The sequence below is a fragment of the Zonotrichia leucophrys genome, chromosome 8 (assembly GCF_028769735.1).
Source record: "Zonotrichia leucophrys gambelii isolate GWCS_2022_RI chromosome 8, RI_Zleu_2.0, whole genome shotgun sequence".
NCBI classification, from domain to species: Eukaryota; Metazoa; Chordata; class Aves; order Passeriformes; family Passerellidae; genus Zonotrichia; species Zonotrichia leucophrys.
This window is the reverse complement of record NC_088178.1, coordinates 4099557-4126559: the sequence shown is the minus strand read 5'-3', so window position 1 is coordinate 4126559 and position 27003 is coordinate 4099557. Positions and strand designations below refer to the sequence as shown.

Below are 27003 nucleotides of genomic sequence, written 5' to 3'. Positions count from 1 at the left end.
GGAAGACATAACAAAAACCCCAAATGTTTTGGGCACCAGGACCACCCCTCAATTGCCACAAGATGAGGAAAGCAAGGGAAGTCCTCTGCTGCTGCTGCAGCCTCCCTGGGAGCACAAGGGGCAGGGACCTGAGGAGGGACAGCTACACTGACAGTATTCTCTGGGCAAAGGTACTGCCAAAACATGCTGACACCTTTTCTTCCATCAAAGGAGCACCAGGCTGATTAACAGGGGCAGAGAAATCCAGCCCCATCCTTTCTGGAACACCTCGAGGCCACGATGTGCTGAGCAAGGGGATGGGACAATGCAGTTTGACCCACCTGAGAGACAGGGAATGAGAGCAATCCACGGATTTGGGGCAGGGATGGCAGAGCCAGCCCAATACCCCCCATTTCTCTGGGAACAGCTGCAGCTCAGAGCATGGCTCGGCTCCAAGCTCTCCTTACTGGGACTGGAGCTGAGACAGGGAAGAAAAATGAGCATCTGAAAGTCCATATGAATAAGCTAATGCCGCAGGGCTGTCACTCATGTGCTAATACCCTTAGCTAAAGAAACATATTGATCCTGATTGCCTGGAATTGCACTTGAAAAGGGCTGGGTGACATTTCCAAGGAGACACGAGCTACTTTCAAGTCAATTAGCGGCATTGGAGGATTCATGCTGAGGGGACGCACTCACCTCCGAGGAATGCCAGGAGAGAATGAGAATTGAATTAAGCCTTTTCATACACCGAGAAACAAATCCTTTAATGGCCTGTAACAGCTGACAGGACACCCAGGGTCGCCAAAAGCATGCTGGCAGCAGCTAGGTGAGGAAGTTTCCCCATGATGAAGCTGAGGACTGCAGAGCAGCTGAATCATTGCGACAGGCCCAGGAGGGCATGCAGAGCTCCACAGGGTAATCTTCTAAACAAGGGAACAGAGGGAAGCAAAGTTTAAGTTCCATGTCTACAATGCATGTGAAGCTCTTCATTGCTCTCCAGGTACCTGATCTCCCTTGGGGCTCAATGGGAATGTCACAGCCAGCACATCTTACATACCACTGAGCAGCATGACCCTTAAATGAAGCCTTAAATGGACTTAAAGAAGGCATTTAAATGAAGTCTTCAGCCCTCTGCCTTCCCAAAAATATTCCTTATTCCTATGGATCCCAAAGCCTTATCCAGAGCCTAGGACCCCAAGCAGGTTTGAAACCACCACAGCAAATCAAAAGGCAGAGAAATTAGTGTAACTCTGCAATCCCTCTGTTTTTTCTATTTGCGGGTGCCCTGACCCATATTTAGTTTCCATGGTTCCTTTTATGTTCCTATAAACATGAGGCTTGTACCTGAATTCAAGGCTTTCTGGACAGCTTTACAGAGATGATTTCCTGCTCTCTCACAGCAGCTGCAGTCATTCTGTCTCACAAGGCAAGGAGCAGAACCCTTCGATCCATGTGCAGGAAGGAGTGAGAGTCCTCCAATCCACCCGCAGGGTGAAAGTGACCCCAGCAGCTACAGACTGGCTGAGGCCTCAGAACTGAACAGGTCTCTGGATATTTGAGTCTTCCTGAGTGTGGCACAGGAAAATGCAAACAGACAGAGAAGCCATCCCACATGTTTTCTCCAGCCTCAGCTCTGCAAGCTCTCAGACACGGTGGGTTTCCCTGTGATAGCATCTCTCAGCCATGAGCTCAAAGCCATCTGCAATGTACCAGTGACATTCCAACCCCAGAAATGCCACCATGTCCTTTTGAGTGTTGCCACAGCCCAGGGAAAGCTGCCCATTGCCCCACTTTCCAAAGCCAAATAGTTTAGCTAAGCCTAAAAGCCCAGTCATGTCCTCAGGCCCATCCTCAACCACACACCTACACCAGGGATGCTGCACTAGGAGCTCTAATGGGGCTAATCCTTCTATGGTGCAGCAGCACAAGTTTAATTGGGACATTTTTTAACCACCCTCACCATGATGCAGGTTTTCCTAGCCCAGCACAAACCAAGACCCTGGCTTTCCCCACTTCCCTCTGCTACACTCGTAAACTGAATAGTAGAGACAGACAGCTCCTGGCCCAAAAGAATTCAAATGTTGTTCTTATCAGCTCAGCTGAAGAGAAAAGCCTATCTTCATAAATCTACAGGCTTCAAGCAGAATAAATGAATCTCCTAATAGCCCCTGCAGACAGGAGGAAACTTGGGAAATGGATCCTCCCATGGGCTTGCCATGGAGTGTCCCCTGAGTTTTTAACCAAGCATTTTCTCATCTGAGTTTCTTGTATGGCCAGTGATTTTCCAGAGAGAAAATGAAATCAGAATTCTGACACATCTGAAGAGTCCTGCAGAGCCAGAGCCCCAGTTCTCTCGGTGACACCTCAGACCACAAATATCTATCCAAAGCACAGCCAAAAAGATTAAGAAACCTATTTTTTCTCTAGAACAACAGAGTGTCACGCTCATTTTGCAAGGACTGCTAGGAGCCTGGATCTCAATTAAATCTACCAGGGCTCAAAATAGCCTTTTGCAGCATTTGCAGCCTGTAACATAAAGCATGGGTCGCATTACTGAAAGTACCTGAGAAACACAAACGGCTGAGGCTCAGCTTCAAAGTGACCCTTGCTTCAACACCCACTTCTTTTCTTCTGTGGCTGGAATATGGTTAAAAGCAACACATAACTACCATTTAATGCTGCAGAAGTCGGTCAGACCACACTGATGCTTACAGGTAGAGAGCTGATGCACACAAATGACTTTTCCAAAGCTGTACAGTAAATCCAAAACACAACTGAGACTTAACCTCAGGTCTCCCAAACCCCTCCTCTCCCCCCCCACCAAACCATTGCACTTTGCTTTCTGCTTGCTAATAAAAGCCAGCTGAAGGGATATGGCTGCATGGACACACACTCAGCAGCCAGGGCTCTGGTGAGGAGTACAACTGAGAGAGAGAATCCATTCCCTCTGTGATATGGGAAGAAAGCAGAGGGGCACAGCAGGGTGCTCCTGACAAGATGGGAAGGAAAGCAAAGGGGAGGTTTTTTTGTCTTTACTGTGAAGAAATGTCTGCATTTCCCTTATTAACAGCAAGGCTCAGCCCTAGCTGGAGAACAGCAGGAGAGGCTGAAAAACGGGGTCTTTTCAAAGCACCATTTCTCTATAAATATCAAGCATGAGCTGCTGCCTGTGGAAGCAGCCCATTACATTTCTGGGGTGCTCTCACCCAGCCATACAGGAAGCCAAACTGATTAAATTACCTTTTGTGGGTTTCAAACAAAGCTACATCATCTCCCCAGCCACCAGCAGTCCAGAAGACCCCACTAAAGGACTAAAATATATAAGAAAGTAAAATTTGGTTGTCCCAGCATCTGGATGGTTCTCACTTCCAGGTCTGAAGGATTAGAATCTTATCTGTATGGAGATGCCACCATATGTGCCGGCCTATTTGATTATGTTTTAATAAAAAGAGAAGTAGCTCCCTCTATTGCAGAGCACCCCACCCAGGAAGGGCTGACACAATCACCCTCAGCCCCAGAAAGGAGCCTGCCACAATGCCAGCAGGGTCAGGATGCCTTAGGGTGGGAATGGGGACAGAATGGGGACACACAGAGGTACCAGAGTGTGTTTGACAGGCAGGGTGATGAGCTGCTGGTTTAAAGGGTAGGTGGAAGGGGGAATGACCAGGTGTCCAAGGAAGCTGGAGGGATGGAAAAAGGGGAAGACTTCCATCAAGTCATTAAGCTGTGTGTTCTGGCCTTAAGTGCCATTACAAATTTCTTCTGACCTTGGCAAAGATGATGCAAAATGCAACCCAGGATGAAGCTGGAGAAGGACCCAGGTAATTTTTTTTTTCACAGCCAGCTTCAATTGTCATCAAATCACAGTTCACCCCAGCAATCCCTGTTGCAGAACGCAGGGAATCCAACAAGCCCAGGAGTCCACACCCCTGCACTGGGAAAGCACTTTAAATACACACACACAGAGCCTGAGGGGAGATCTTCCCTCTACCTTCTCATATCCAGACCCGAGGGCTCAGCTGTGTCTTCTTACATAGATATTTCTTATGGAGGCAGAGGAATTAAGCTTTATTAAAATACGGGCTGTGATTCTCTCTGTCACATGCACCCACGACACGGGAGTTCAACGTGACATGTATCACCAGGAGGGCTACCAGCAAAATTGCAAGAGCTGGTAACCAGAAGAGGTTGAGGCCAGAGGCAGAGACAAGCCACAACGTGCTGAGGGGCTGGATATCTTGTATTGCTCTCACGTGTGTCCTGGGTCAGGGGGAGAGCACAGACAGCGAGGCAAGGCAGCAATGAAACAATGCTGATCATGTTTCCTCTGCCCTGTGCCATTCACACTCTAAGGCTGTTACAGCTGCAGCCACGTGCTCCCCACACAGCCACAGACAGAGAGGATTTAATTCTCTCTGAAGCTAAATCTCTAATCCAAAAACCTATGGCTAAAAAAAAAAAAAAAAACAGGGTTGGGAAAGGAAGCCATGACCAGCTTTCAGCACCCAAAAATGTCTGCACAACTGCCTGGGTGCCAATAGGACAGAGATAACGATATTGAAGTGAATGCAATCAATTGTTCTGTAAGAGCTTTCTGGGACCATTAGTTAATTAAGTTGCCAACAGATAAAGGTCTGTATAAAAAGCTCTGATCACCTTCAGCACCCAAGATTAAAGAGGACTGGTGTCCACCCCCTGCCTACCTGCAAAATCCCAAACTGTTCATTCTCTGGCTGCTCTCTTTCCCAGAGCAGCAGGAGTTAAAAAAACAAATCCACACTTCTTCTGCAAAAGCAAAGGCACTGCCAAGCACGGGAACACCAGGGAGAAGGCAAGCACACGGCTTGCAAGCTGCCCAGTTTTATTATTTCTTAAAACAAAGACATCTCTTGGTGCAAATGTTTTTCAGGAGGTGCAAGAGATGCAATAACTGCCACGAGTCCCTTTCAGACACATCCACCCTCCTTTTGGGACCATCACCTGGGAGATGATGAGCAGCTTTTCACTTTGCCCATCCCAGTGTCCCCTCTGCCTCCCCACCATGGTGAGGGAAACACGATCAGCACTGTTTTGCTTGTGCCTAATTCCACCTCCACACAGCCTCACATGATCTCTAAGTGCCTTGCAACCCAAAATATCCTAGGATTCTGTGATCCCCAGCCCGCCAAAAGCCACATCCCCGCTTTCCCTTTAAATGTTGAATTGGCCTCTTTCTTCCCCCAAGGAATGGTGAATCTACCCAATCCTTGCTGTGCTCCAGTGGCCTCAGCAGAGTTAAAATCAGGCAGGGTCTTTTGAGAAAGTGCTCCCCTTCATAAGGGGAACTGAAAAGGAAAATGGGATTTGGAAGCCCAAGAGCAGATGGGAACAAAGAGGGACTGCTCTATAAAGACCTTCAATAACAGGGTATTCTTACAAAAACCACAGAGCAGCATGAGGCTTGGCAAACAGGAAAATCAGACTCCCATTACCTTTCTAAACACCCCTGAAGATGCTCCAGGGCTAAGCATTGCTACCCTCAAACCCTGCCTTTCCAGAAATAATGGTTTCCTGGTGTACCTTTATCCTTCTGGTGACCCTCAGAGTCCTTGTCACCACATTCCCACCCTCACATTTAAATCTCACTGAGGAGCTGAAGTCAGAATTTACATGCTCATCTGCTGAGATGGGGAGTATCATTTTTTCCTGGCTCCCCATGTGAATTACAGCCCCCTCTGGGCAGTGCAGAATTGCTTTTGAAGAGGAGCTAGAAACACTTCAGCACTTTCTGAGCAGATGAAAGGGGAGCTGTCGAATGCAGTGGTTCTGGAGAAGAGAGAGATTTCTGCTTCCTGGCGGCTGTTTACAGACTGGTGCAGCCTGGCTGGGGGTCATTAACCACCCTGGTGCCCCACAAAGTCACCAGCACCACCCCACAATCCTGCTTGCCAGAGGAACAGAGCGTCACCCAAACAGCATCTGGTTAACATTCAAATCCCAGGAAATTCATACCCCCCCTGCTGCCATCCAGGCTTTCTGAGGCTCTGATTCCCAACATGCTTGAATCAGAGCTGGACTCTGTTTTTCCAGTGAGTTTGAAGGCAGCTGCTGGAAAGGCTGGAAAGACAAGCTCTGGGGGAAGACATGGACACATTGCAGCCCTTCCCTGAAACACAGCAGTGGGACGAGCTCCCAGTACATCACAAGGGCATGGATGCAGGGCAGTGCATGGCAATATGACCCCTGGCAGGGTTGGTAGCTTCCCAAAGCCAGCAATGAAACCTTAAGACAGAGCATAGCATTTCACCCTTTGTTTATCCCAATCTCCCAAGGCCTTCCAGCAACGCACAGCTCAGGAACAGCTTTCATTACTTTGTTTAAACCCTTTCCAAACCTATTTAATCTTTAGCCTCCACAGTATCCCACAGCAATGAGTTCCACAGTTTGCCTACATGGCATGGCAAGCAATTTCTCCTCCTGAAGCACCCCCAAAGTAATTTCACTGCAGATGCAGAAAGAGATGAAAAAGCAGGGGGCAGTCTGGAGGAGAAGAAATTAAACCGTCACAGCTTTAGGAAGAGCTGGCAAGGAAAGGTTAAACGAACTAGGTTCATTCAACCTAGGAAAAAAAAAGGAGAAGACTAAGGCACAGAGGCATAACAATCTTCCAGTAGCTTGCAGGTTATTAAGACAGCAGTCGATTGTTCTCTGTGTTCAGTGACAGAAGAAGAAATAATTTAACTTGGAGCAAAGAAAGCTTAAGTTTAGACATCTTAAAAAAAAAGATTTAAAAGTTTCTACCTAGAACAGACACAGGGAAGTTGCAGAATTTTTCACTGGAGACTTCTATGGAAAGGTTAAACAAACACCTGTGTGGAGGGGAAAGGTGTAATTGATCTTGCCTCGGTGGCAACACATGGAGTAGATTATCTGCAGAGGTTTGTTCCAGCCCTCTGCGATACCAACAACAAACTTTTTAACTGCTTTCTTCATGCATTTTTAATTGCATTTTAATTTTTGTCCTCATATAGCTTGAGACAAGTGTAAAAAACAAAGCCACGGCTATTATATCAGAAATTACATGCTTTCCATTCCTTCAATGTAATAAAAAGATGTAAAAGTTAGAACAGATATTTATTGAGCTATACAGTCACACCAATAAATATGTATGGGTGTCGCATCCTCTTTTACTTCGCCAAAAATAGTTCCAAATTATGCCAACCAATGAAAAACCACGTTTCATTAGGAAATGAACTTTAAAATACAAGATTAAAACGTGGTTTTAAAATCAAGATTTCCTGCTTGTTGATTTAAATCATGATTAAAATGGGTAATTCAAATCAACCACCCTGAAGAAAACAGGCTGCCTCCTCAAGTCTTTAGGGTGGAGAAGACAGTGGTGCCCCAAAGACCAGTCAGACCAGTTTCTACTGCTCTGCTCTTTCTCCAGCTCAGCATTCCTTCCATAGCCATCTTCTATGAAGAAAAACCAATTTCCACGCCCAAGCCTGACACCCCAAGTCCCTTCCGCTGCCCTTCTCTGGACCTTGAGCCTGCACAGTTCTCATGCCCAAAGAGCATCATCAAGAAATCTCAAGCTGACACAGAATCAGCCTCAAACAAACTTCTCTGCAGCAATTATAATCAGATCCTCCCTGGATGCAAATAGTGTTTCTGAGCGTGGGCTCCAATCAAAGCTTGTGAATAATTACGACAGGATTTCAAAACCTGCCCTCGAGAACAAGAGCAATGTGGAATCAACACGCCTGCTGGAGGGGATGGAGGCACACACAGAAGGTGGAACTTCCTGCCAGCAACACATGGAGAAGAGAGTCCCAAAGACCTCATTACAAATGGATTTTGGATATTTCAAGGGAGAGAAAATCAGGCTGCCACAAAAGGTGGTGGCTCCACATTCCTGCAGAACACTCTGCTCTTGAGATGGCCAGGTCTCATCTCCAAAGCCACGGCAGAGGCTTCATGCAGAAGAAGCTTTCACAGAGCTCTGAGGAGAGCTCCAGAGACCCTTTGGTTTTCAGATTACTCTGCCAAGAGCACTGCCAGAGGTGCAAGACACTGGTGATTCAGCATGCACTCATCTGTCAGAACTGGGTGAACCCCAGCTCATTTCCCTGGGCCCACGGACACAGATGGGGCTGGGGGAGGAAGGAGAATCCCTGGACAAGATACTTCCCAACTTTCTCTTTCCTCCAAATCAAAGGCTTACCTATGGTTCTGAAGATTCCCCAAATGAATCCTGCCATTTTTATTTATTTACTTATTTAACAGATATGAGGTACTGAGGAACAATAAACCAGCAAAAAAAAAGGCTGAACTTCAGTTTTTGCAAAGCCAGAATTAACTCTGCATTCAGTCCAGGTAGAGATCCAGCCTGCCTGGCCAACCTCCACAGGCCACATGGAATATCCCAGTGCCAGAATCTGCCTTTCCTTATAGGAGAAGTTAAGTATTCTGAGCATAAAAATGAAAAGTTTTCCATCAACAGTGTGTGAAATGAAGGCACCTCAGTATAAAATACATCTCTGGGATTCACAAAGATCCTAACCCAACTAGTCCATCCAGGATGGAAACGCCTTGTGGGCATTTTAATGGTCTTGGTGCTGGCAATTTCAGTGCAACAGGAATAGGAGTGGGAAAATGCATCAGCAAGGATGGAAGTGGGAAGGAGAGACCAGGACAAATCAAAAGAAATAACCAGAACCTCAAGAGGGATTGGTCATCCCACAATCAACTTGAAATTTTCTCAGTGCCTACTGAGATTTCATCAGAAACAGAACGATTCCACCAAATGATGTTTCAGCACAAATCCACCAAACTAAAAATCTAGGATTTCATCACCAGTATGAAAAATTGTAATTTTCCTTGGTTTGGCTTTTAAAAATAAAAAAATCAAAGGATTTTAATGGGTTTTTTCCTTCTTATTCCTGGCATTAAATGAAACAGAAAGAATGGCACCCATGCAGGATTCACCTGTCTTTCCCTTATCACCTCTTCTAACTTGTGAAGAATTCCTTCTTCTTTAAACAAAATAAAATGGCCTGTGAAAGAAAAGCAAACTCACGTTAAAAGCTGCATCTGCAAAAAAAGTGAAGGAAACTTTTCATCAAGGACAGAATAACAATGGAAGACAACAAAAACACTGCTAAAAATAAGTTTTAATCTCTCCATTATTAAAAGTCCTTCTCCTGTTCAGTAAAATTGAACCCTTGGCAGTTGTTTTTTTCCTGTGAATTGATTGTTGTATTGTTTTGTTTGAGCTTTTTTACCAATTTAATACATTCCATCTGCATCAAGTTGTGGGCAGCACAAAAGGGCACTGGGCAAGTCAGACTCAAGATTTTCAGCTTTGGCTCAAAAGTCAAAATCTTGTTGTTGATTGCTTGGATAGAAAAGCAGAGAGAGGCCAGAATGAGCTTTAAAAACAAACCCAACACCTTCCACAGCCCGAGAGGCATCTCTTTCCATCTGCCATCTCAAGCAATTCTCCTTGCAGCATGAGAAGCAGTCCAAGACCTGAGCATATTTTGCAGATCCTCCCGTGAATTTGCAAACTCACCCCCGTGACAAGGGGAAGAGCCACAGTCTCATCTGCCTCTCCCTCTCCCAGCAAGCAAACTGCCTGCCTGGCCCTGGATTCTGTCATTAGAGACAGGAGTCGTTAAGAATTCATGCCCACTGCCAACACTGCATTTTTTGGAGAGGTCCTGCACTCAGGCAGAACTAATGAGCAGGCAAAGAAAGGGAAGAGCAGTTAAAGCAGAAAACAGGCACACAAATACAGCCAAAATGAGAATGCAGACTTATCTGTAGGTCTTCTCCCCTCCAAGGTGCTTCGGCAGCAGCGCATAATGAAATGTTTACCCGGGGGAAGGGATGATTGTCATACCTGTGATAGGGATGGGGAGGCTGAGGAGGAAGGATCTAAGGTACCCAGGCACTCTGGAGGGCTGTGTTGGAACTGGGGCTGGGTTTGAAGCACCCATCCTGACACATTCACTCAGCCGGGGAGATCACAAGGTGCAGGCAGCGCCTTCGGATGGCTCCGAAGGCTGCAAATTCTCAGCTGTAAAAATAGGCCAGATAATACCTGTCTGAAGGGGATTTATCCTGCTGTATGTGCAAAATGCTTTGCAGTCATTGGACAAAGGATTTTATCAAAATACAGCCAGAGGCTGGATGAGATATTAACCTCCCCCTCTTCCAGCTACTGCAAAAAAAAAAGTAAAAAAAGAAAAAAAAACCTGCTGGTTTCTGGGAGCAGAAGGCAGCACTTCTTCCTGCATTTCTGTGTGGAACAGCCAGCTGTGGAGCATGTGCTTACCACTAATAATAACTTTAACTGCAATGGAAGAGTGGAGAACTTAATCACATATAGAAATAGGACACGCAGAGATGGGATTCACAGAGGGGCAGGCTCCCTTTGCACCCACAGAGCAGTCTGCATAAGGAAGGATGCTCTTCAATGTACACATCTCCATGTACAGCTTTGCTGAATTGTTGCTGCCAGAGAATCGTAACTAAAGCATTTCTCACTTCCATCTGTTTCTGTTGTAAGCCATAATGTTACAGCAGCATTTATTCCTTCTTCCCTTTCTCTTCCCCTGCCTGCTTTTTCCCCAAGCATCCAATTTTTTAGGCCTATAACCCTGAAAATGATGAAAGTCTCCCATTGATTTCAATTGGCTTTTGTTTAAGGGCTTGATAGCAGAGAGAAAAATTGAATGATCATTCATTGAACGAGACAGATTTGGCCCAGTTCCCCAGCTGGTGTAAATCAGCACGAGCACTCAGGACTCGGAGGCTCCCTGCCCTGTGCTGATGACTTAGTCCACTTCTGTGCACACCAGGAATTTTAATGATGCTGCCCTGCCCTGCCAGCACACGGACACAGCGTGCAGCTTTGGGGCTTTTTTACCAATTTAATACATTCCATCTGCATTAAGATGGGCAGCACAAAAGGGAACTGGGCAAGTCAGATTTGAGATTGTCAGCTTTGGCTCAAAAGTCAAAAATCTGTTGTTGATTGCTTGGGTAGAAAGCAGAGAGAGGCCAGAGTTAATGCTGCTCAACAGCTCCAGTGCAGGCCATGAGGATCCACCTCACTCACCTTCAGGACAACCCATGCCCATGGGCTGGAAGATAGCCCTGAAGCTGCCAGGCTGTTCCCTGGAGCACAAGCCTTCTCACTGCCACCAGGTATCCCATGGATCAGGGCTCCCAGCACAAGGAAGAGCATCCTGTTAGTCCCAGTATTCACACCAGGATGCACCTCATGTGTTACAGCCCTACTCTGGGCTGTGGCAATGGAAGGGTGGCACCTATCTATGAATTTACTCTGCCTCCCCTCCTCTCCTTGCTCTCCAGAGGGAATTAGCCCACCTGGGACTAGAGCAGGCAGCCTGTGCTGGCAGCAAGGAAAAAGGCACAGGGAGGCTTTGCAGCAGCACGTGCCTGAGGCAAGACAAGAGGCATACCAAGCACAACTCTAAAGCCAGGCTGCTGATGGAAATCTCCTGGAATTACCTTCCTCTCATGACGCAGATATTCTTTCTTTCCACAGCTCACCTGTAGGCCTGTCCAACTTGAACCAGGTGCTCCCGAGAGGGGCAGGAGAGGATGTGGTGCACCACAGCACTGCCATCAGGGCTAACAGTATGTTTAGGGTCTGAACAGGAGTGAGGAGGCAGGACACAGGGTCAAAGGTAGTCAAACCTCTGCCAAAATGTGTTTTTCCATGAGTTTTCACTTACCTAATTAGAGACCTGCTACAAGAGACAGTCTGGAGGAGCAAGAGCCATTTGTCTCCAAGCTTCTAGCATTGATCAGATGGATCCTTCTTTCCCTACAAAAGAGATTGCTACAGTAGTCCAGGAAAGGAAGGAGAAAGGCAAAGCAGAGAAATGAACCTAACAAGAGGAAAAACTCTGGCTGGCAAATCTCTTGCTCACCTTGATTAGTCGAGCAGGATATAGACATAAAATTACAATTGCTTCCTCCGTTCCTCCTGCCCCCCTCTTTGTGTGGGGAAGATGTTAAAAACGTCAGGCTTGATTTACCCTGACACACTGACTGACTCACGGCAGCGACAAATCCTCCCCACCAAAGCAGCCTCCTCTACCTGCCACCAGGCTGCAGATGGCAGGGGGAGGAGGGGGGAAGCACCATCTCCCCTCCTTGCTGTGCACATCAAGCCAAATAACCTCTGCTTTCACCCACCTCCCAAAAGCAGACAGGCAGCTTTTCTTCAGGTGGCTGACGCTGCTGAACGAGTGTGTTTTAAACAAGGCCACGCCACCTCTCCTTTGCTTTGTGCCTGTCTGTGCTCATTTTTGTTGATGCAAGAATCTGGGGATGTGCTGGAGCACACATGTTCAGCTCAATCTGACCACTGCCAACTGAATTACAGCTCAATTTCGCCGGGGTGATTAGCTCCAAAAGGAGAAAGGAGACGGCAGGGGGAAAAGTAAACGCCAACCTATCCTTGTGCAAACTTCCAGAGGAACAGCTCAAGTGTGTTTTGGATAGAAAAGCAAGAGAAAGCTCTAGGCAGGAGGGAAGGAAAAGGGGTGGATAAAAGGAGAGAGGGAAAGATCTAATAGAAGCGGATGCGGTGCAGTCTGGGATACAGTTCTGGCACGTCTCCAGAGGCCAAAGCAGCTCCTATAGGATGGAGGTTTTCTTTTAAAAATACTAATGGGCTGATTTGCAGAGCTGCCTGGCTCCCAGGTCTCCCACAGAAACTACTCCTCAAACATCATTAACATGTGTGCACTGCTGAGAAAGCCTTCCAAATATGATCCTGCAGCCTGACTGCGGCAGCCGGATGAAAAGGCTCAGCCTCCCCTGGCCCAGGCACCACACAGCACCCTCACAGGGTTTGCTGTGGCACTGTCACAGCTCAGGGCTGCCATGAGATCCACACACCTGGCTCTTACCTCTCAAGGCCACTGCCTCAGCCCCACAGGCTTGTGGTGTCCTCCACACCCCCCAGGCCTGATGGTCCTGGTGGGAATCATGATGTGTTCCAGCCTCATTGTCCTTCCTTCACCACCTGCCCCGTGCTTCCTCATCCAGCACACAGGGTCTCACCTGCTGGGAGAACACTGGGGACGTCCATTCCTGAGGAAGGGAAGTGCTGTCAGTCCAACCACACCCTCCAGCACTCAGCCTTTGAGACCAGACAAGAAGCCAAAGCAGGCATAAGAAATGGCCACAGCCTTCCCAAGAGGGAGAGGGGGAAAGCAAATGAGGATATCTGTGATTCTCTTCTTGCTGCAAACCCTTTGATTACATTCCGCATCCTCAGGGATCTGCCTTCCGCGATGATCTAGTGCTGCCTCACATCTATTCATCCTCCTCTTTTGGACTCCACAGCAGCAGGTGATGATGGAATATATATGTAATTATGCATGTCAGGAGAATGGACTTACCTTCATTTTCTTTAAACTTTTTGCTTAATGAGTTCACTGGGTAACCCACATCACAAGATACAGCAAACCATCCTACTCCTGTCTGGACTGTGCTTGGCTTGATCATCCCCCTCTCCCAGCTGCCTCTCTAGTCAAACAACACATCTCAGTTTGATCAATCTCTCCTTGTGTGGAAGCTCCCCTGTACTGTAAATTACAGACTCTACCTCTTTGAGGCTTCCTACCCCTTTCCCCACAAAAGGTAGCCAAAATTCCAGAAGTGGCAGTTTTAGAGAGAGAACTTTCCTCACCCTCCTGGTAACACATCTGATTCCTGAGATGGGCCAGCACTGAACATGGGTGAGACATCCAAATCCCACACCAATGCTGGCAAAGTGTCCCTTCCTACTATTCCAGATACTGAGGGATCAACAAAATTGTTCATATTGTACTTTTCAGGAGCTTGTTGGAAGGGTACTTTGTCAAATTACTGGAGGGACCAACAAGACACATACCAGAGCTTGAGGCTACTTGTATTTACTAGCAGAACCACTACTGAGTTTATATCTTATCTAAAAAAACAAACCCAGAAACCTTTCCATCCCAAGAGGGAGAAAACACCGTTTGCGCAGTACAATACAACACAACAGTTCTCGGGGACATTGGCATGCTGAGCTTCCTTTTGCAACCTCCTGGTTAAGAAAAGTTCCAAAAAATGTGTGTAGTGTGATAAACAAAAGCAGCACAGCTGGAACTTCTGTGATACAGAATCCCATTTCTCTGTAGTTATTTATAAGCTCTTCTTTCCAATAGTTGGGAGCTTCATAAACTAGAACAGATCAATAGACCTGAAAAGGTAGAGGCTGATCAGAGGGAATTAGATGACATTGGTGTACACATCTTTAGAAACAGGAAGAGAAGAGCTGATCAAAATGCATGGGTCAGAAAGCCTTTTTTTCTTCTTCTTTTTTTTTCCCCAATCAGATCTTTTCTCCATTTCCAAATAAAATTTTCCAAGTGCTGGTCTTTAAAAAAAGTGTATTTCCTTGTCTCACACCCGAGCCAAAGTAATTTCTGATTGGAAAATTTCCCATTGGAAAATGCCAGAAACCAAATTCATCACAGTTTTGGGAAGGGTGGCAGGGAGAAATCTGACTTGGGTCTTATTTTCCACTAAAATCCAGTCATTGACTTTTTTAGGCTGTTCAGAAAAAGAAAATCAGAAGCATTCTTTTCCCAGCAGAAGCACTGCAGCTTTTTGGACAGATGTGGTTATTCTTCATGTGTGAGAAACTTCTGGGCTGCCGGCTGTTGAGATGGCTCAGAGATCACCCCCAGCCACGGGAATGTGAACACAGCACCGGAGTTTCTCTTCTGAGAGGCCACAAACCACGTCCAACTCTCCAAGTGGCCTCGGAGCCACTTCTCCAGGCTGTCTGCAATCCAAATCAAATCACATCTGACTTCAGGCCAAGTTCAGGAAACTCGATTATCTTTCTCCCCCTACGCGATGGGAGATGGCAAGTTGAGGGGAAAGAGGAGGAAGGAGTGAAAAATTAACACAAGCACTTAAGATGTTATGAAACTGCAATATGCATCTGTAGCCTGGCCCCCGGTCCTCCAGCCCATACATTATTTAACAGAAAAGAAAGCACAAATGAGCCAGAACAATAGCTAGAGGGTGGGAGAGGAATGAGTGTATATATATGTATATATACATATATATATTTAATTCCTTAAACCATGCCCATTAGTTTTGTTTCTTATTTAGGATAGTGCATTAATCATGCTAATATTTTACAGCCAGGCTGTACACTTTAGCCATTACTTTAATCAAAGCCATCAGCGTGCCCAAGAACACGCTACCAGGTGGGAATAGCTGCTACCGCTCGCTGTTAATTACTTTGCATTTTACAGCAATCAGCAGCAGGGGCTGAGATCATAATAAATTCATGACTTATGGGTCCATAAAATCATTACCGTAGGAAAATATGTTTTATCAGGCATTCGTCGGGCTGCTGCTCAGAGAGAGATTTCTTGAAGGAAATGACACCCATGAAATTAAACCGATCCTTGCAGTCAGCAGAAATGCTAATGTGGGCACAAACAGAGCTGAGGCTTGTGTGGAGCACAGGGAGGGGAGGAGGGAGAAGGATTTCACCAGCCAGGAAGGAGGGGAGGCACTGGGGGAAGCCTGCTCACCCCAGGATAGGCGGGGCAGAGGGAGGACAGGGCACTGCAAGGAAAGGGAAGAACCAAGAGGAGGATGCAGCGCTCATCAGGTGTGTCCGTGTCATCGCTGCCACAGCCTGAGCCTGCAGGAGGTTGCTCCATGGGGCATCTCAGCACAGGGACACAGGGAAAACTTACTCACACCCTTCTAACAGGAGAATCATAAAATCATAGTGACCCACAAGGACCACCATGTCCAGATCCTGGCCCTGCCCTAAGAATTTTGTCCTAACACTTCTTGAACACTGGCAGAGAGGGATCCTGCCAGAGAAAGACACAGCAATGAGCTGATGTGCAGCAGCTTCATCAGCCCAGGCTATATTCCCTCTCCAATGGCAGTTTTCCAGAAGGGAACACAACTTATTCATGACTAATCACAAAATCTCTTTGCCTAAATAATGACACCGAGGGCTTTTCACACAGGGAATGGCAGCTTGGCCTGAACTCCCTATCCCCAAAAAGGGTCAACCAAAGGCTGGAGTTTTAATTCAATGCCCTAAAAGCCCAGGCAGGTTACATGGGATGTGATCAGAGCAGGACCTGCTCCACATGGAGCACAGCAATGCCATTGCAATATAACATTGAGGGCGGCAGCGAAATCAAGCAGTGCCAAATTGACATAAAGAAGCAATAAAGAAGCCTCAGGATTTGAGAAGCATGAAAGGAGCCTAAATGAACTTGCTGAATATTTTCTAAGTCTTTTCTGCACTTGCATAAAATCCCATGGCACTTGCAGAGTCATTAGCCCTGCCAGTTCCTAAAAAAAAAACAATAAGTTTACTTCTGATTTTTTCCTTTTTTTTTTTTTTTGCAATCTAAGATCAACTGAGTTTTCTTTGGCAAGAAGCCACTGGCTCTTTAGAACTCTCATGTTTCTTGGCCTGTGAAAATGAAAAAGTGAAATGCCAACTAGAAAATACCCCCAAAGTGTTAAATTGGCTAAGCCCTTGTTTTTTGCTGTTTGTTTCAGTCTGAAAATACTAAGGAAGCTCAGTCATAGCTGGTTTGTTTGGTTTATTCGCCTCTTCCAATTACACTGTGCAAACAGGGAACATTATTTAGTGTTATTTAAGCATGAAATTATAACAGATCATTTTAAATATCAAGGCCCTAAAAATAAATCTTTCTATCAAGGCACAGCAGGTCTAGATCTACTAGCTTGTTAACATCCACCAGGGTGGGCAGAAGGTGGGAAAACCCCGTTGGAGAGCTCCGTGTGTAAGAGATTTGTTCCTTTTCTTTATGGGATCATGAAAGCATGGGCAGCTCAGCTCCAGGACTGCCCTGCTGGGGCTGGCATCTGAAGGAGCATGGAAGCAGAACCAAGTGTGGCCAGAGCAAACATGACACCCCCCAGGACATCCTGCACACTGCCCTGGGCTCTCCCAATCCTGCAGAGCCCAGAGGGGCAGCACCAGCTGAGAGTCAACAGAGAAGATCCCTCTGGGTCTCATCTCCATGAGGGAGATGTAACAGGGGTTTTGTTATTCCTTCAGCCCAGCTGGTTTTCCTACAAGGAAAGCCTGCCTGCAGCACCCCACACAGCGCTGGGTGGTACCTACATGCCCATTGCACAGAGAGTGGGCCACCACACACTTATGGCTAAATCAGGATTCTTGGCCAGAACACATCACGGTTCCCTCTCCAGATATTGCACTTGAATTTCCTCCCCTTAAAATCTAGGGAGATATGGGAAAATACAAGAGTGCACAGAACACCCAGCCCATGCTGGCCAAAAGGAGAACACTTGGACCGACACTGTGGGAGATGCTCCCAGGTCTAGTTGAAGCTCACCAGAGATTCCCACACTATAGCCCAATGGCCAATACCACACAGAAATAACAGCCCCAGAGCCTCATTAGCCTGACACCAACCTTCACCCAGATTCCAGCTACCTTGGGCTACACCAAAATTCCCTCGGTGTCGTACCTGGGGCCTCAGAGCAAGCCCCAGGGCTCAGGCTGCAGAAAAGCTGATGCCAAAACCTCCTGTGCAGCCCCATCGGCTGCAGAAGACAACCCCAGCCCCACTCCCCAGCCCCAAAGGGTGACCTCCCTTCCTTCCTGACCACTTCTGCCAACAGAAACTCCTTGTGCAGAACAAGCTGTGGGTAAGAGCAGGTTGTGGCAGAGCTCTGCTGTCCCCAGACATGCTGCTTTTCTTTGCAAGCTGTCTTTACCTTAAGAAAACCCCAATCACTCTAATCCCTGGGAGTAAATTGCTCCACGCACAGCCCAGACAGCTGCTCAGTGCCTGGCACTGCCAGCCTGGATCCAGCCCTGCCTGAAGGAGCAAGGAGGAACCAAGACCTGCGGCCAGGTGTTCCATCAGCCCCTCAGGAGCTCCTAACCAACCAGGGCAAGCCAGGCACAGCCTCTCTGTGTGACAAACTGGCTTTCTTTGGGCTTGCCTCTCTCACCAATCCCTTTCCTACCTCCCCAAGGAACAGGAATGATCCAAACCGCATTTTAATGTCTGTGCGTCAACACCCTCCAAGATTCAGAAGGGCAACAAAACACAATGAGCCATAAAGAAAACCCAAAAAATACCACACTCCAGCCAAGCCTACTTTCACCCTCCTGGAATTTGGCCAAATTACCTGGGCTAGAGCCTCCTGTGTGGCCCAGGGCTGGACCATCACCTTTTTTCTTCCATCTAGTGGGTTCCAGGTTGACTGTTCCTATTGGGGCAATGTGTAACTCCATCTGACAGGTACTGCAGCCTAGAGATTTCCCCTTTAAGGTCCTACCCAGCTATAAATATCCTTTTCTTCTTCAGGGAAAGAGCGTCTGACCCAAAGTGTATGAAGCTTCCTGACAGGCTGGGAAAAGAGAAGAGGTTTAAATGTCAGCTAAAACAATCTTCATTTTCTTTTCTAAATTTGCAAAGCTACCCGAGTCACTGGAGTGAGGAATTTGCCTGTTTGAAGTTCAGCCTGAAAATCCTTTTGCAAAATATTTGCTGAAACACAATAATGTTGGAATTGGAGGGGATTAAAACAGCTTCAGTCCTTGCCCCATCCCCCTGAAGCCCCTCTTTAAGAGGGTTTCTGTAAAAGCAGACTTAGGTCCTCATGTCTTGAAGGCATGATACAAAGGAGAGAGGGAAGGAAATAAAAACGTAAAGCTCCTAACATCACTATTATTGAAATGCCTCATTTGACATTTTGACTGTTTCAATTAGCTAACAAGGAACGCTCCACTTAATCCACCCTCAGATACTGAAAGAAACCAAGTCTTTCCCTTCCCCCATCCCAGATCCAGCCTGGCAGCTACTTCCCAGCCTCCGGAGGAATCCCAGCCTGGGTGATGGCTCCCACCCTGGGGCAGCCAGCAAGGCTGGGATGGTTGGGGTACCATTGCTGGCTGACATTAGGGAGCATCCTTCCCTCCAACCCAAAACACTGCACCAGAAAGTCCAAGGAGGAAGGAAAAGGGCACCCCAAAACCCCACTGCCAGTGCCTTTCCTTACCATTTTGGGGAGCACAAGAGCAGTGTGGTACTGTCAGACCAACAGAGGGGCCTCTCTCCCTCATCAGGATTAACCAGCAAGGAGCCCTGGCTGGTTTGAACTGCACCGAGCTGAGAAATTACCCTCAGTGATTCAGTACCCACAAGAGAGGATGAAACCCTGTGAAAACATTTCCCACCTCCTGCACACGGTTCTGGGCTAATTCGATTGGGTTGGTTTTATTTCTCCAGGATTTATCCGCCGCTGTGATTTTACGCCAAGGAAGCTGAAGTGCCGGGAGCTCTGCTGTCAGCACGTGTAACAGCCAGAGCCTTGCTCCACGGAGCCTTTTATGACCTTAAAACACACACTCACTCTCTCTCCCCATCCCACAGGTGAGCTCCTGCCTGGGAGGGGCACTCCTGGCATTGCAGGGGAGCTGCTCCACACTCCATAAAGTCAGGGCGTTCATCTTCGGCTGGGGGAGCTCTTGTGAAGATTGATTATCCCACCAGGAGCACTTCCTTTGCTTTGGGCAGAAAAACAACTCACCAGCTCTTCCATGGCTGGCCTTTCACAGACAACTCTGCAGGCACCACCAAGAGGATTTTCTCCCACGTTTGGACGAGCAGGCAAGGAATGACACACACAAAGCCACAGGGATGTTGGATGCCCACAGGACACCACCTCATCCAAAACACTGGGGTCCTGGTGGCAGTAGACTCTTACAGGCAATGCTGTCGTCTCTTCATATTAGAAGGGATCAAGAGACTGAAAAAAGCCACAGTGCTAGGTTAATAGTTGGACTTGATGAACTTGGAAATCTTTTCTGGTCTTAATTATGTGGATTTAGGTGTAGAGAGCTACCTGTGACAGCACCTGGTCTAACCACAAAGACTTTCAGGTCCAAACACCTGGAATCTGGCAGGGAGGAGTAGAAGCTGCCTGACAGACTGCAGAGCAAGGAAGAGGCAATGCATCAAAAGTCAGCAAAGCCCTTTTTTTCTGTGCCTGATACAGGTTTCTCTGCTGCTTCCCATAAGGAAAGTCTGGCACAAATGATGGGACAAATCCTGCTCATTTTATGCCAACCATGACCTCAACCTGTTTGTTCTGCCCCAGCTAACAGCAACACTCTCCATGGGAGAAGAGCAAAATCAGGGCATATTTGGAATAGTCTGTTCCACTGCTACTTTAATAACTCCCACACCTGCGGTAAGCTTATGTTAACAAGATATGCAATTTCCTCTACCCATGTAAATAAACATCAAAACAATACAAGTGTATTTCTAGGATCACCTCAGCAGAACCTGTCTTCCTTTTGCACAGAAACCAGCTGGCTTTGAGTTGTGTCAGATGCTGCCAGCTCCTCAACACCAAGTTAACTTCCATCATGTGGCTCTCCTCAGCAGTTCAGGAAACCATATGTGTGTCAGGCAGCACTTAACTGAGTGTGAGACTGTGTGCCAGGGGAACAAGGAGTTTATCCAGGTGCACAAAGGCTTTGTGGGAAACTGACCCTAATCCTCTCCTGAAATGCCTTGGCTATCTTTGAGCTCCTAGCCCCAGCAAAAGGCACACACACCATCATAAATAAGTGCTGTAAGAAATCCCACATCCCTACATCCAGCCTCTGAGCAGTGTTGGAGTTATGTCAAATAATCACTCCTGCTCAGCTTCACTTTAAACCAGTCCCAGTGCTTCCCTGCTCCATGGCTGCTGGAAGGGATCACTGTCTTTCTGCTTGTTGCCAGTCTCACAAGCTCATGGGCAGCCCATAAATACCTGTCCTTGTGCCAACATCTGTTTACTCTAAACAATTCTTCCCCCAGAGTGCATCACCTCTTAATTTTGATATTGTGAAGCCAAACTCAGGGTGTGATAGGACTTGTGTGACTCTGAATTTACCTGCTCCCATTTCACCTCATTGGTCTTCAGAAAGACTGGCCACAGTATCCCCATTATTCCTGGTGTGGTCTCACGAGTCTAGCTAACATTTCCCCAGCAGCATCTCACTGGGGCTTCCAACAATCCCTGTTACTCCAGCCTTGGCTGTGTCTGGTCATCCTAGTGAATCAGAATATTCTCAGTCAGCAGGGATCCTCCAGGATCATCCAGTTCAGCTCCTGGTCCTGCACAGGACATCCCCAACAACCCCACCACGGCTGCCAGACTTCAGGGAGCATGTCCAAATGCTCCTTGAATTCTGGCAGCCATGGGGCTGTGACCACTTCCCTGGGAAGCCTGTTCCACTGCCCAACCACCCTCTGGATGAGGAACATTTTCCTAATATCCAGCCTAAACCTCCCCTGACACAGATTCATGCCATTCCTTCAGGTCCTTTCACTGTCTCAGCCAAGCTTCCCCACCACAGAGAGCTGGAAAGGTCCTTAATTCCTGGGAAAGGCAGCTGAAGTCTCACCAACTCACCCAAGTGCCCAGGAGCTCCCTCACCCATGAACAGAGCCATACCTTCATGAAAAAACCATCACTGAGCCTGCAGAAGGGACCTGGCCCAACTTCTCCATCCCAATCTCCCAGACAATCCATAGGCACCAAATACCTGCAGCATCCCAAGCACGGGAGCCTCCATTAATCACAGCCCTCTGCAGTTAAAGTTATTTAATTCAGAGGTGAGAGAAGCTGCTCACTGTTTATGTCCAAGGGTTAAACTTGCCCCAGCCGCACACTAAACACATTTTTTACAATCTGGCAGTGATCCTTGCCTATTAAGCATCTCTGGCTTCAGAGAAGAGGTATTGATTTATTTCACTTTTATGGCTGGAGGTATTTATTCCTATTTGCTTTCTTGCTTCTTCACCCCAGCTGGGATGGGGGAACAGGGAGGAGGAAAAAAACCCATTACAAAGCTGGAGGAGCCAAGAGGTGTTGACTCAGAGTTTTCTGATGGAGGGCACGAAGGCTGGGACAGGGGAGGTGGGGACCAGCTCTGGGGCTGTGCCAGGCTTTGTCACAGCTTTTATTTTTGCAGTGAAAAGAGGAAAATGTGTGGCTGGAAGAAAAGGAAATCACATCCAACTTCAGAGGGAAGGTTCCTATCGAAGTTGTGTCCCCATAGGGTGCTTTGTGAGTTAGAGCTTGATTGATTTGTACCAGCTAAGGACCTCAGCAAATCTCTCCTGTGGGAAGAATCTCAATGCTTTCCTATATCTTAAAGCCAATCTAGAAAGGAAGATAAAACCATACAGCTGCAAGAGAGAGCATGGACTAACATCCCTGATTTTAGCCCATTCCCAGGCAAGGCTCCAGGCAGGGCCCCCGCTCCAGTGTCTAACACTGAGTTTCCATCTCTTCCTGATGCTGGGAGGTGGCTGGCTTTGTTACAGAGGGCCAGTACAAACACAGACTGGCATTTGCACCCTTCCAGATGTTTCTCTGCATGCAGGGAGGTGCCCATGGGATGCCTGGGGATGTGATGAAAGCAACAGGACACTTCAGACCCTCCAATACAGCAGATGCTCTGGCTCATGGCACAACTCCCATCTCACATGCCCAGCTTGTTCTGCCTCCTAGTTGGGAGTTTGCTTCTCAGAAATGCCAAAAAGTCATTCACTATGAAAAACCAATCACATTCCTTTTCAGCAGCATCCAATGTCAATGTATAAGCCTTAAACTGTGCCACAGAACCTCCTCACAACACAGGAGCAGACATAAAGCCTCCTGCTCTCCTGTGGCTGGCTGGATTATTCTGGGGACATGGCTTAGAGGTGAGCACAACAGTTCTGGGTTACCAGTCAGACTCAATGATCTTAGAGGTCTTTTCCAACCTTAGAAATTCAATTATTTTGGTTGCAGGCATGTTTGAGGAGAGATGATACTTTTCACTCCCATGGGCTGGTAATGCAGATTCAACACAAGCCTATGGTCCATAAGCATCATATTGGGATTTCTGGAGGCACAGTTCACGTCTCTGTTTCTGAAATCCCATAGCACAGGTTCTGGGGACTGAAAATTGACTAAAACAGTGAAAACTGGGGGGAAGAAGGGGAGGTAAGAGCCAGGGGCAGTGGGGAAGAAGGCAGGAATACCTGGACAGGAGAGATGGAGCAGGTCCTGCTGCAGCAGGGAGAGCTGAAAGACGTTTGAGGGAGGTGGGAAGTGCACTTTGGAAGTTCTGGAGTAAAAGAGTTGGGGGTTTGGAGCTCCACACCAAGGAGCAGCAGCCCTGGAGCACAGAGCACTCCAAGTCAGGGCCTGAAAAAAAAAGACAAAAAACTACAGTAAAAGATTTCTGGCCACAGCACAGAGCCACTGAAAGACCCTTCTTTGCACCTCACCGAACCTGCAAAACCCAGAGTCTCCCATCAGTCCCAAAGGCTGCAAATCCCTCCTAGAAGCGTTGTGTACCCTCTGACAATTTAGCCTAGCCCTGCGAAAGCAGAGTTTGAGCTCCCATCCTGTTTGTCTGTCATCGCTCCTGCTTCAAAGAGAAGCGCGCATTTCCATCCGCCAAACCCGAGGTGCAGACAGAGCAGCAGCGAGAGGAAGAGGAGGGCTGGTGGCAGCAAGCACGGAGCGCAGCCGGTTCACGCCTCATTAGCATCCTCTCTCTCCAGCCTCGCAGTCTGGCTGCACACACACACACACACACACACACACAGGCGGGCAAGGGGCACGATTTCCACTCGGAGTCCATCTCCCCCCTCCCCAAAGCCGGCTGGGGCGGCGGAGGCTCCCTGGGCTCGGAGGGGCACACCGCTGCTCCCGCACCAGTTCAATGTACCTTCAGGCAAACGTCGGGAGCCAGCCCGGTTTGAAACTCGCTGTGTTGTCAGGATGACAAGTGCTCTGCCAGGCTGTTACTCTCTGCTGCCCTTCCTGTGTCTGTTCCCCCTCCCCTTCTCCTCATTAGAAGTTCCCTTGATAAACCAAGGCTGGGTTGTTTGGTTTGGTTTTTTTCATCATTTAAATGTTTTTGTAACTTCAAAACACCAACAGCTGCAGGACTGAAAGAAGAGTGACGTTTTTACAGCATTAAAGACAGAGACTGAGCCTGCTACAACACATCAGGCTGGGTTCATGGACGGGGAAGAGCCCCAGTGTGTTATACTCATGTGGCCACAAGCAGCCTGGAATCTCAGTTCCCCACAAGCTGCTGTGGCTCACCCCGGCCTGGAAATCCCGATGAGGAGGTTGTGAGCAAGTCAGCACATCCTGCAGCCTCATCTACCTCAGCTTTCTCCATTCTCATGTCCAGTATGATCTGCAAAGCCCTCAGCTTCTGTCCTCCACACAGCAGCCTTCAGAGCCCAGCCCATGTTTCTGCGAGGCTGGCATCAGGGCAGGGCCCACGGTGTGGATGGAACTCATAAGCAAAACAGCACACAGCAAAAAGTCCTGAGGAAGGAGCCCACAAGCCAGGCAGGAGCACAGACTGAAGGACAGAATCTGGAAGCCCAAAACACAGGCTAGGGACAGAGCTCAGCAGCCACAGCTCAGGGACTATTGCTGCCAGCATGGGACTGCAGGACAATTTGTCTGATTGTGCTCAATGCCTCTGCCTTCAGTAAATGCTGTCTCTCCCCACATGGCAGCCTCAGGGAAGGGGGGCCAGACCCTTATCCCTGCCTCCAGCACAGGGTCACCCTCACAGGGAGAGGCACTGAGGGCTGACTGTTCCTGGTTCTCTGCAGGACAGGGGAGCATCATTAGTCTGGCTTTTTCCTTCCTGGCCAACTTCTCAGTCTCTGTGCCTCCATATCCTTGGATTTCTGCTCCTAATTACTGGATCTTTTAATTTTATTGGGTAAGAGTTTGAGAAGCACAAACCAAGCTCCCCTTGAAAACAAGATGAAGCACTGAACCTTCCTACAGGCCTTTTCTATTACATCCACCTGCCTGGGTTCCTCACAGCAATAAAACAACTCCTTTTCCCTGTTAGGTGTGCTGGAAAGCATCTTCACCAGCAGCCCAACTTTCTTGCTTTAAGTCTTGGCCAAGCCATTGAATCAAAGGAGCTAGAGAGGGAAGATGAATTACACATTCTCCTCTTGCCTTCTGTGACCCCAGTGGCTCTCACAGCATCCCCAAGCAGCAGCAGGTCCTGCAGCTGGGGCTAAATGCTCACAGGAGCCTCCCCACCTCCCCTGGGCTCCTCCTGCATGGTTCTCCAAGGCTGAATCCCACCCCTTCCACACACAGCATCTGGCACTGGGTCTCTAGCCTGAGCAGGGCCTTCTTGGTGCCACTGACAAATAAATAACCACGATTAGCTCCTCTAAATGAGCATTCCCATCTCCTAATAAACACAGTAAAAAAAGGAGAAATGAGCCTTAATTCACTTTTATTGTCACAACTGACATATTGCAAGATCTTAATTGGACTGAAAAGAGTTTCCAGTAAGGAGATGCTGTTTAACTAACTCATTAGCAGCAGCCTGACAGAGAAGGATGTTCCAGTTTTGGGAAGGGGAAAAGAAAAAACAGATCCTGCTGATTCCCCACCTGCCCATGCCCCAGACAGCCTCAGGAAGGAAGACAGTAAAGAGTCTCTTCTTCACCTCAGGCACACAGCAGTGTGCAGCACACACCCATTCAAACATCTGCCCTGTGTTCCCTTCCACCAATCAAGAATGACCCCAAAAAGAGCCCTGTGGGCAGCTACCCTCAAATTGAAAATACTTGAGTCCTTCAGAGCTCCTATTCCTATGCACTACCTACAGGATAGGTAGTTAAAGTTCCTGAGCAACAAGGGCTTCACCTCCTGTCCAGCACTGTTTCCACCCTGGGGTTCTCACAAGGTCTTGGGAAGCAAGGCAAGAGACTGTCATGTCTCCCAACAAGCAGAAGGGCTGCTGTGCCTCATCTGTAGAAGAAATATTTTAACCCAGAGACTGATAAAACATCACCTACACAAGGCAAACTTTCCAGCAAACTCTGAACCCCGGGGACAGGAATGGAAAACGCTGTGCAGGTGTCACAGCCAGCCCAGCATCAGCTGCACCCCAGCACCTCTGGCTCGGACAGACAGACAGCTCTGTGCCAGCTGTTCCACCCAGCAGATCTGGAGCAGCGCCTGGCTGGTTTACTCCAGCTCTCTCTATCCCAATGCAGATAAATTTAGTTTTCTGCTCTCGCTGCCTGGGGAAGAGTAGGGAGGGGGAGCTGACATCTTTCAAATGAGACCTTAAAAAGAAGCTGTCTGCATGTCTGGACGTGGAAGAATCCCAGGCGAAGCTTTGCCTGGATAAAAGAGCTCGTTCCAGCACCCTAACCAGGCTGTACCCTAACCAGGCTGCTCCCCAGTCAGAAACAGCTGCAAGCATGACTGGCATTTCTTGCTGTGTCCAGGGTGTTCTGGGGGTGCCACCACGCTCTGTGCCACGTACACATGCAGGGACAGCCCCTGCACTTCATTTTTGCAGCTCTGGAGGACAGGAATCAGGAATAAAAGTCCAGATTGCCCATTTTCCATAACTGTCACCCACTCCAGTCACTAGCCCAGCTTCCCTCCCAGAGACACTTTTTTCCCCTGGGGCTGAAAGCTGCTCCATAAAGGCAAGTAAGCATTTGATAAAGAAAATAACAGGATGAATAAAACCATGTGTTTGTACAAGAAAGCTTTTGCTCTGATCTTTAGTGCTGCAGTGTGTTTTGACCTACTATTGCAAGACTCAGCTACATCTTCCCTCCTTCCAAATGTGACAGAAGGCAAAAAGAAAGCCAGGGCTGATGCTGCAGAGCCCTGAGCTGGGATCCCAGCTGACAAACAGAGCTGCCCACACAGACACACGGATTAAACCCCACACCCTCTGCTCTCCTGTCACCTGCAGGAGGAATTGCACAGGGACATTCAGATACACACACATTCAGGCCTGATTCTCCACTCAGACACTCGGTGAAACACCAGTAGCCTCCAACACAAGGAGAAACACACCCCCAAGAAGATACACTCCCTAATGAGGGCTGA

At 47.9% G+C, this 27003-nt stretch overlaps 1 protein-coding gene across 7 annotated transcripts in view; it reads right to left on the bottom strand.

The window, feature by feature from the left end:
• The window catches only part of LOC135450838 (uncharacterized), a 118191-nt gene that overhangs the window by 54296 nt on the left and 36892 nt on the right, over positions 1–27003 (bottom strand). For 3 of the 7 annotated variants that reach the window (XM_064719383.1, XM_064719388.1, XM_064719389.1), the window contains exons 1-2: positions 12918–13097; positions 11733–11824 (exon numbers count right to left, since the gene is read on the bottom strand). The exons of 2 other annotated variants lie outside the window; for them this stretch is intronic. The gene's annotated coding sequence lies outside the window, so the exon portion shown is untranslated. Of the gene's footprint in view, positions 1–9868; positions 9951–11732; positions 11825–12917; positions 13098–27003 lie in introns of those variants that run through there. 2 more of the 7 variants (XR_010441165.1, XM_064719386.1) reach the window with 2 other exon arrangements.